General features: G+C 42.1%; 1 non-coding gene and 1 pseudogene across 1 annotated transcript; both read right to left on the reverse strand.

The window, feature by feature from the left end:
* Window positions 1-2,773: 2,773 nt before the first annotated feature.
* LOC116464065 (small ribosomal subunit protein uS2-like) lies at window positions 2,774-3,648 on the reverse strand (annotated as a pseudogene).
* A 6,385-nt stretch (window positions 3,649-10,033) lies between these two features.
* TRNAT-AGU (transfer RNA threonine (anticodon AGU)) lies at window positions 10,034-10,109 on the reverse strand. The gene has a single exon. It is a non-coding gene; the product is annotated as a tRNA-Thr (tRNA).
* Window positions 10,110-11,146: the final 1,037 nt, after the last annotated feature.

Raw genomic sequence — 11,146 nt, forward strand, 5'->3', positions numbered from 1 at the left:
GTTAAACATAGCGGACTTTAACCTATCATGCCCTAAGCCCTCACCTTTAGACAACAGTATATAATAAATCAGTAAAAGAGGTCAACGCCAAGTGGGGGTGTAGCTCCATGGTAGGGTGCATGCTCAGCATGCATGAGGCGCAGGGTTCGATCCCCAGCACCTCCACAAACGTTTTCCTATATATCTTTGAACATTTCGTTTCAGTCTTTGAATGCACACTTTGTTTCAGTCTTTTCTTCTTTCTTTGTGCATACCCTAGCTTGTGTTTTTCCTACTCACAGCTAAGGTAAACCATTTGGTACTCATTCATTTGTACTATGGGTCCTAACAGTCCTTCTGCCTCCCAACCTGACTGCTTCAGCACGGCTTTATAGTCATTTACTGAAATAGAGAAGCTGCTTATTCAAGATCCCCTGACAGTGAAGCAACAGTCATGCCGGCCATAGAAGACTCGTTCTCCTTTGCTGCCCTTTCTCATGACTATAAAGAAGTCAGGTGGCTCATGCCTGTAATCCCAGCACTTTGGGATGCCAAGGCTGGTGGATCACGAGGTCAGGAGATGGAGACCATCCTGGCTAACACGGTGAAACCCCGTCTCTACTGAAAATACAAAAAATTAGCTGGGCGTGGTGGCAGGCGCCTGTAGTCCCAGCTACTCAGGAGGCTGAGGCAGGAGAATGGTGTGAACCCAGGAGGAGGAGCTTGCAGGGAGCCAAGACCGCGCCACTGCACTCCAGCCTGGGCGACAGAGCAAGACTCTGCCTCAAAAAAAAAAAAAAATAAAATAAATAAAAAAGTCAGAAGTCAGGGGGAGAAAAAAAGAAAGAGAAAAAAAAAATCGCCCTTGGAAAACATCCGTTAGATTTCTCTCCTCCCTGCCGCCCTCACTCTACCCATATCTGACAGACTACAGACTCTGGAGAAAATTTCTTTCTCATTTTCATTTTCTCATTCCCCCTACATTTCCACCACTCTCAGAATCTTGGTTGGGTGGCAAAAGGTGGGTCCTATTACTAGTCATGGGAGCGCTGTGATCCCAGCTTTCTCTAAAGAAGGAATGTTTAGAATTTTGTTCGAAAGAAAGATGCTTCTGGCGAAACTCCGAGGCTTTCAAAATCCACAGTTGAGAAAATTATTTTCAGAGATGGAAAAAGCCGCTTGGTCACTCTCAAAGCAGTGTCAGTCTTGGACAAAAAAGGTTATGTTTTCCTGTGGAACAGAAGCTTGTAGTTCATCGCCCTTGGGAGGAAAAGACCTTCTGGTTTCCTACAGCCAAAGAGGAGCCGAGGGGCCAGGCGTGGCGGCTCACCCCTGTAATCCTAGCACATTGGGAGGCCGAGGTGAGCAGATCACCTGAGGCCAGGAGCTTGAAACTGTGGTGAAGCCCTGTCTCTATTACAAATAGGAAAATTAGCTGGGCACGGTGGCGCTCGCCTGTAATCCCAGCTACTCGGGAGGCGGAGGTTGCAATGAATCGAGATTCCACCACTGCACTGCAGCCTGGGCGACAGAGCGACAATCCTTCTCAAAACAAAACATTATAGAGGAGCCGAGGAGACATTGGCAATGTGGGCACTTTCAGGGCCATCCAAATCTTAGACCTCTGTAAAGATCTGGCTTCAAGCTCTCTCCTTCGTCCCTTCCTCTTCTGCAACCACCTGCCTCCTCCTATCTCCCCACTCGTTTTCTTCACCATCTCTCGTCACCGTCACCTCCACTTTCTCCCATTCCCGTTGATTCGGTTCCACTGCTTCCTCCTAGCTAAATTTCCCCCAGAACTCAGCTCACTACAGTTCCTGCAGCTTCACTTTCTAGGTTGACTTTCTCAAGCCTGGGTGATAATCATCTGAGGGAGACCTTTCAATTGTAAATATCCCCATCTTTCCCCTATCCAGTGATTATCAGTCCACTATAGAGCTGTAAGTTACAAACGGCTACACCAGTCAAGTTCTCAGGGCAGCTCCTCAGGCTCAGGAAACACTGCATGCCAGTCTAAAACCTTTTGACTCTTTATTGGAGGTTGTTTCTAGTTGGCTATGTTATAAATGTCGCCTTGCCTCTAAACGCCCATCTCAGTGACTTTCCAGCCCCAACTGAGCCTCACTCAGTTAATTCTAGTGGGGGCTGGGACAGGAGACAAAAGTTGGGAAGGAACCAAGAAGTTGATACATAATTTATTCACATATTCAGGAAGATACAGATTTTGCACAAATAAGAAAAATATTAGAGCTAAAATTAAAAGTAAAAGAGAAGACACAAAGCTTTAGGATTACCTCCTAAAATCTATGTGGACATATTTGGACACCCCAAAATTTAACAACAGGAGGAAAGTGTCTATTATTTGTGGCATTGTGATTGTTGAGGTTTCGGAATCTCTCCAGGAGCATGGGGTAAGAGTAAGGAGGCTGTAACAAAAGTTTAAGTCGCTTAAACTTAAATGCCTCCTATGTGTTTCTTTGTAGGTCTCAGGAACGGAACTGCAGCTTCCCTGAGACAAAGTCGCTGCTGAGTTTCCTGATCATGATGATCCACTGAAGAGTTTGCTAGAGCAGTCACTGTGACAGCATACACTTAGGTTTACTTTATTCTTTTTCTTTTCTTTTTTGTTTTGTTTTGTTTTGTTTTCTTTTCTTTTCCTTCCTTCCTTTCTCTTTCTTTCTTTATTTCTTTCTTTCTCTTTCTTTTTTCTTCCTTTCCTTTTAGAAACTGATGTTTATTTTCCATCAACCTTATTTCCATGTTGTCTAAGAGCCTGTGCAAGAACAGCTCAAGATCATTCAGTGGTTGCTTTTACCCATTCAGTGGCCTGAGCAGTGTGAGCTGCAGACCAGTCTTCTGTGGCAGGCTGAGTGCTCCAGTCTTCAGTAGATAACTGCTGGGTAGACACAGAGGACACCTGCATGCCTTCAGACCTGTCTGCAACCTCAGGCTGAGTAGCAGTGAACTCAGGAGCTGGAGCAGTCCATTCACCCTGAAATTCCTCTTTGGTCACAGCCTTTTCAGCAGCAGCCTGCTCTTCTTTTTCAATCTCTTCAGAATCTCTGTAGAAGCAGGGATCAGGCATAACCTCCCACGGGTGTTCACGGGAAATGGTGCCACGTATGCGCCGAACTTCTGGGGCCAGCATCCACCACATCAAACCCACTGAGTGAGCTCCTTTGTTGTTGCATGGAATAGCAATGTCCACATAGTGCAGAGGAGGATCTGTGTTACACAGAGCGATGGTAGGTAGGTTAACATAAGATGCCTCTGTGAAAGGCTGGTGGTCAACCCTGGGGTCAGTAACCACAAGAAGCTGTGGTTCCTGGAAGGCTGCTTGGATCTGGTTAGTGAAGTTTCCAGGAGTGAAGCAACTGGAGTGGCCCCAGTGGCAGCAGCAAACTTCAGCATGGCCCTCTGGCCAGTATTCCTGGAGGATATAACACTGACATCAGCAGGGTTTTCAATGGCAACAATGGCATGAGCTGCCAGCAGAAGCTTCTCTCAGGTCCTCTTCAGATTTCTGACGTACATGCCATCACTTTTCCTTTTATAGATGTACTGTTCCATTTGGAAGTAAAGAATGGTGCCTCCTAAGAGGGTCCTTGCTGCAAGGAACTTAAGGACATCCTCCTCCTTCATTTGCAGGACATCAAGGGCTCCAGACATTGTGAAAGTTTCCCTTCAAGTTACAACGGGAATCCAGAACAAAGCCGTACGGACCCCTCTGTGGGTAGCGTGGAAACGCACACATAGGTTTTCATTTGGGACTTGTTTTCTTCTTCCACCTGGATCTAGATTTCCCCAGACAACTTTCTGAGTTCTGCTCTTTTGTACTCTCCTCCTAGCATTTCTAATTGTGTGGACAGCCAGAAGCAGTGAAAATTCAGGGGCCCTGGTGCAATGGTGTAGGAAATCTGTGATAGGGTGGAGACTACCTGGAGAAAGAGAAACACACTGGAGCTCCAGCCTGAAGCCAAGTGAGTTAACGTTGGCCAGGTTTGTTTGTGGGTGAAGCTTTGAGGTCATAGGGCTTAGCTATTCCCTTGTCTTGGAAAAGGGTGTCCAAAATATGGATTTCCTCATGGATTACAATGGCCAGAGTTCTACTGCTTCATGGGGATGTTTTGTCTTTCATGGTTTTTGATAGCTGCCTGAGAGATGTGTTGAGGGCTCCACACCAAATACTGTGGGGTTATAAACAGCAAGAGGTAAAAGATGCCCTGAGAATCCATGCTTGGCAAAATGGAAGGTGGTCCAAGCTGTTTTTCACTGATTTGGCGACTCTGTGGGCCAATCAGGAGTCAAGGAAATGAGGGTCAAAGAGAAAGAAGGTCTATCATTTTGTCTTTGCCCAGAAATAATTCAGACAGCAGCAAGACCGTAACATACCTGATGGGGATAGCCCTGCCAGGGGACTCTTTGACTTAGCTGGTTAAAACCTCTGTCCTGGGTTTGAGTCTCAGAGAAAACTGAACTTGTGGTTCATCCCTGCTGCCTCTCCTGCTCCTTAAGGAAGTAGGAGCATGCTGTTAGTGTTTTCAAACGAAGGAAATTTGATGCTATATTTGGAATTTCAACTTCACATTTAAAACATCATTTTCTAATACAAAAGGTAGCATGCAAAGGCTTTGACAAAGAAAACTGGTATCGATTTTGATACATTCACCAACACACGATTTGTACGGTAAAGAAGGTGCAGAACAATGATATACCACGATTTTTACTGACGCTTTAACAAGTGTTTCTTTCTAGAAATTCAAGCAACTTTATCTAGTCTCATTCCTCATCCACACACTTTTGGCCACACCTGCCTTTGGGACCTTTGGTACAGTGAGGTGTGAAGTATTATTAATTCATTTAAAGATTCAAGAACAAAAAACCCTGAAGTTCATCTAGGAAACGTAGAAGGCAAAGAATTTAAATATGCTATTTGGCAATGCTTCTGAGATTTTTACTTCAGCTAGATGTTTTGGTTTGGGGAACAGTGGGGAGTTATCTGGTGTCTTCTATTACATATTTTGTGTACATTTTCTGTGAAAGTCGATTTAACGTGCAATAAAAATAACTGCTGCCAAAACCCAAGACCTAAGTTTTTTTTTTTTTTTGAGACGGAGTCTCTCTTTGTCGCCCAGGCTGGAGGGGTGCAATCTCAGCTCACCGCAACCTCCACCTCCCGGGTTCAAGCGATTCTTCCGCCTAGCCTCCCGAGTAGCTGAGATTACAGGCGCTGGCCCCCACGCCCGGCTATTTTTTAGATTTTTAGTAGAGAAGAGGTTTACACCATTTTGGCCAGGCTGGTCTCGAACTACTGACCTGAAGTGATCCACCCGCCTTCCAAAGTGTTGGGATTGCAGGCTTGAGCCACCGTGCCCGGCCAAGACCTAACTTTTAAAACCTATTGGTAGATCGCTTGCTGTAGGCTGTAAGCTATTCCAGAGAACGAGAGCTGGCTGTCTTCAGTCATCCAAATTATGTTTTAAGCGTTCACAAGGCAAAGCGCTGAGTGCCGTCTTACATTTAGACAACCTTTACCTACTAACTCACCCAGAAAAACTTGGGACCTGATGCCCAGCCCCTCTGTTGCTCACAATTCAATTCTCAGTGGCAGAGGCGGCGATTAGAGGAGCCCTGAGGAGACAGGCATAAGGCAACCAGTGGCAAGATTTTCTGCTCCTCGGCCTTAGACGACCTAATGCTCATAAAACATAGATGCAAGGAAAATTTTCTCTGAGCTGCCTATTTTTTCTTATTTCCATTCTTTTTCAGTCTGGCTCTTTAGTGATACCACCAAACGGAACTCAAAGTGCATGGTCTGTAATGTGACTGCAGGGTTCGTGCTTCCTGCCAAGGAGATCCTAATGGAAAATGTATCCATTTATGATTTTGTTTACGCTGGGCTACAAGTCGATATCTACATACAGTTAGAAATGATAATACCACGACCCACACACAGCTTTGATGTAAGCCTGGAAAGTTTTAACATTAATCAACATAATTTAAAAGATATTTGTGTCTGGAAAAAATATAAAGAAGAACCCCTTGTGGAGTAATCTGTGCCCCCGTTTCAATGTCTGCTTGTTTCAGTCACGTTAGCAATATATTCTTCTCATGCTAAGTTTTATAAAAAGCCACAGATGACTGCCCAAATAAATAGCATAGTATTAAAAGCAACACATTTGACACTCTCCTCTTTTAATAGGAGCAGAGGAAACGTGACAAACACATGCAAAGAATGAGAAAGGAGAATGAAGAAAATGAATGGCTGGAAGAGCTGGGGGCGGAACCCGGGGTCTCATACCTGAGAAACACGCGCTCTACCACTGAGCTACTCCCCCCGCCCGCAATCGGGTCCTGTTGGCTTATATATAAAATATCACTTCGTTTTCAGTTTGTTGGTTTCATTTTCTGTTGGTTGGATAAAGATCGCTGGATTACATTCCTCTACTTTCATGAAATCACTGAATTGGATACTGTTTGGCCGCTAACAGTGTCCTAATACACTTATAACAGTATACTAAGACACTAAGATTACAGTCCAAATGACACAGTTTCTTATCCTCAGACTTTCCCATTCCTGTTAGCCTGCTCCAAGCTCCATTCATAAGCAAACTGCATGAAAGCTACTTTCCTCCACCAGCAAAAAGCAGAAAATTCTAACATTGAGGACTGTTCAGTCATGGAGAAGGATCCCTGATTTTAGTCTAGATCTTTAGTCCAGAGTTCTTCCGATTGAGCTGTGTTTGCCACACTTCTGCTTTCTCCCGCAATACTGACTCAGATAAAGTGCCCCTCAGTCCAGAGGCAGCCTTCAGCAAGTTGAATTCACACTGTATTTGTCAGACGCTGTAACAACATCCATTTTCCAGCTGACTCTCAATCCTCGTTAATGCATCACGAGCTCTGAGATTGTCCTCAATTTTGGTTCCACACCTTCATCTCTAATCCTCCCTTAAGGACTATGTTCACAAAGTATTTTTTTTAAAAAAGCTTCAAAATTTTATTAACTTTAATCAATTGACGTTTTCCCAGACTAGAGGAATAAACAGGGCAACAACAAACGCAGAACAGCAAAGCCAGGACGGGTGACTGAGCAAAGCTATCACAACAGGAAAGCTTGCTGTGCATATAGATGTTCCAAAGAATAAAGCTGGAGAGCCCTCCAGCTTTTAGAGTGCCATCAATGTTCACAGTGCCATCAACAAATGAAAAAACGTGAGGAAGTCCTGGATAGCACACAGCTAATAGAATTAGATTGGCCAGCAGGGAAAGAGCATAGTTCATAGCTGTTCTGTCCCTGGGATGCTTCATCACTTCCATAATGAGTATGAAAATAAAAAAGAGGGTGTGTATCATAGACAGGCACAGTTCTAGGAACCTGGGACACCTATTAGTGGATGCAGAAGCTCTGGATTAGAAAACTGAATAGAAGGAAGAAGGAAGAGAGGAAAAAATTCTCTCCAGCAATTGAATTTATCCGAAAGACAAATGTTCTCCATCACAGGTAATGAACACTATTTTGTCTTCAAAATTAAAGCACGTTGGTGGTGGGACTTCCTTTAATTGTTTTCTTTTTTCAAGCTCCTTCACGAGATGCAAGAGTCCTTATTCAAATTTCTGTGTTCTATTCCAGGTATGTGATAAAGGTTTATAAATAGTCTGTGTCCAAGGCATTCGATTTGTTATCCAAAGTGTTTTTCCTGGGATGGCTGGAAAACCATCCTAATTTTCCCCACTGCTAGTGTCTTTAGGATAATACCCAAATAATTCCCACTGCTAGTGTCTTTAGGATTGGCTATTATGGAAAAAAAAAAAGTCCACAACTTTCTTTTTTTTTCTTCTTGTTTGTTTCTCTTCGTTCTCCTAAGTAACATTGTAGAAAGAAAGAATAGCTGAAAAGCTGGTTAGTGTTATTGCATTAATGATGTTGAATAAGCATTTGTTTTCTTTTGTTTCTTCATGCTTAATTTCCGTGTGAGTAGTTCAAAAAAAAAAAAAAAAAAAGGAACTGAAGGCATAAAGTAGGAAGAGGATTCCGCATTGCGTTACTGAAGGTATGTGTGCTATAAAAGTACTTGGGGAAATCGAATAAACAAAACCGTGGAAGTGCTGGGCATTGAACTCTGGACCCCATGCACGCAAAGCATGTGCTCTACCACTGAGCTATATGCCTGAAAGATGAACAAGGATTTTTAAATTTTTGATGAGGTTCAAATTATTGCATTTTATGCCTTTGGAAATATATCAAGCTGTATCTCCAAGAGAGCTTGGCTATCACGAGAGTGTTGCTCAGTGGTAGAATGCATACTTAAAATGTGTGCTGTCTTGGTTTCATTTCCTGAAAATGTTGCTGCTCTTTAGCTACTCACCAACAACCACCCCGTCTTTTGTCACACACTTTAATTGTATACATGATCCAAAGGACTTCCTTTAGTGCTACTCCATTTGTATGCCATAAACTTCTGCACCACCCAGGGCAAAAGACTATGGCAAAGACTAGATGGAAGAGGATAAAACAAAGGATTAATATATCACTCGAAATCATCACCAGGAGACAGAAACCTGACCATACATTAATGGAAATTAACCTTGGGTTCCAGTTCTCCACATCTTAAAGATTTATCAAAGACAAAAAGAAGAGAAAAACAAAGAACGCCACCACATTTTATTTTTTATTTTTATTATTAATTTTAAAATTTTCTTTGTCATGTCTGGCTCAACCAACAGGATGTTGAATGGCAGGAAGTTTTATTTTTTCTTAATTCCTGTCACGTATATTCTGTCTCCCTCCTCCACGTATCCATCCCACACTGCCAAGGAATTCTATTCAGCCATCACACATAGGAGTCAATAAGTTCTAAGTCTTTCTTAGTGGGTAAATACATTGTATAATAAAAGCACTTAAGAAACCTGAAAGCTAAAAAGTTGGAAACAATCGAAGTATTGAAAGAGAAATTGAATAAAGTTTGTAGTCTGCAGTAAGCTGAGATAGCTCCGTTAGGAGGGCATTAGCCTGAACATCTAAAGGACACTGGTTCAATTCTGGGTTTTGGCAAGTTTTCCTTTTCAGAGGAGAATCTACCAGCGATCTACCTTTGCAGTCTTAAAATTTCATACGAACTGCATCTCTTAATTTATGTTTAGTAATTGATATTCCGGGGAGCAAAAGAGCATGGCACATGAGCAAAGGAATTTCATGTCTGACTTCCTTTGCTTCTTCATATATAATAAAGCAATAGCAATGCCCCATGAATTTTGATGTGTGAAATAAAGATGAACTGTAAAATTCATTTTGATACTTACAATTTTATTTTATTTTTTCTTAATTAGAGTGACATTAGACAGAAAATGAAAAATACCGTGACAGGCCGAACAAAGAGCGGCTGAAAGGAAAAAGCTTTGTATTTTAGCACCTTTGATGACACTTGCCCCTGCTTTTTGAATAAGGGGCCCTGTATTTTCATTTTACACTGGGCCTGTAAATTATATAGCTGACCTTCATCAATATTAAATAGACATTCATAGTACATATAATTGTAGTATCTATAATCAGCATTCATAATTACAGATAATTCATAATTGACATTTTACAAATTTGGAGAATTGAAGACATTCTAACTCTTCACATACCTATTGTTGAATTATAATAACAAGAGTACTGACCAGTATTGTATTAAAATCCATGCCCACAGTATATGTTCCCTCTCTAAACTTCAATTCATTGTTCTTGACCCTTTATATAAAATTGGAATACTTGAAACGACATTGCAGAGAAAATCCCAATGGAAGATATGGCTTATCTTTTTTTAAGCAAAAAAAAAAAAAAAAAAAAAAAAAAAAAAAGGGCAGGATACTATAATTATCGTCCAGGTCTTTGCTATTTTTATGTAGTCCTATGTTGGGAGGATGTACAGTTCCAGTTTGTTTCCAAAGCCTTTGGATACCACCTATTACATCCAAAATCAGGGGCGGAGGATCCTCGATGGTAGAAAGGAACGGCAGAAAATCTCAAGTTTTAAGAGTGGGCAGGAAGTCCTGCCCACGTTGCCAGTCAAGGCCCACGCTGGGATTTGAACCCAGGATCATCCTGTTTACTAGACAGGCACTTTAACCAACTAAGCCACAGAGCCCATGAAAACTGTCCTTGATTTCCTTCTATCGGAGTATACTTTGGTATTTGTGGTAGAATTTAGATTTTCCTTTTAATTAAAGAAAAAAAAGTTGTTCATTTCTTGGATTTTTATTTGGCCTTTGATTCCACTCACAGCCACTCAGACAGTGAGTAACAGCTTTGATGGAAGCACTGATTTGACAGTCTTTTTCTCTTGCTCTTCATAACCTCACTGTATTTGGCTTGGAGCCTCGTTGCCTCATGGGAACTCAAGTCAAGGGAAAAATTCAAGCAAGATCAAAGGAGAAGGGACCATGAGTAAATATATTTATTTCATGCTCATTTTAGGCTTTCTAAAGCATTTGACTTAATGTTAGATTGTGCATCTGTGACAGAGGAAAGTGCCACAAGTTCTTCCACTTTAAAAGTCAACCACTGGAAAGGAGCTCAAGCAGTTCCTATGATTTACACAAGTTTGAAAAGGAAGGAAAATGAGTGAAGAAGGAGAAAATACCTTCAGTTACTTTTTCTAGAGAACATTACAGCTCTTGATCTAGACTCATAAAGAGATGGAAGACAAGGAAGACAGGAGGGAGGAAAACAGAGCATTTTGGAGCTTTAGCGATTATCTTGTCCCTTTAAAATGGAACTCTCTCTGCCAAGAGGAGAATTCAAAGGAGATTCACAGATTAGGACAGCACCTACCAAATGAGTCAGTGGAATATATGTGTGTGCCCCAGCTAGATTGATTCATGCAGCTCAGTTGATAAGCATTCAAACTATTAACATAAGGAATGAAGATTCGAGTCTCTGTCACCAGTTTTTTTTTTTTTTTTGAGACGGAGTCTTGCCCAGGCTGGAGTACAGTGGCACAATCCCGGCTCACTGTAACTTCCGCCTCCAAGGTTCAAGCAATTCTCCTGCCTCAGCCTCCCAGGTAGCTGGGATTACAGCCATGCACCACCACATTCAGCTAATGTTTGTGTTTTTAGTAGAGATGGGGGTTTTACTATATTGGCCAGGTTGGTCTCGAACTCCTGACCTCAGTTGATCTGC

This window comes from Hylobates moloch, unplaced genomic scaffold (genome assembly GCF_009828535.3).
Source record: "Hylobates moloch isolate HMO894 unplaced genomic scaffold, HMol_V3 SCAFFOLD_156, whole genome shotgun sequence".
Taxonomy (NCBI): domain Eukaryota; kingdom Metazoa; phylum Chordata; class Mammalia; order Primates; family Hylobatidae; genus Hylobates; species Hylobates moloch.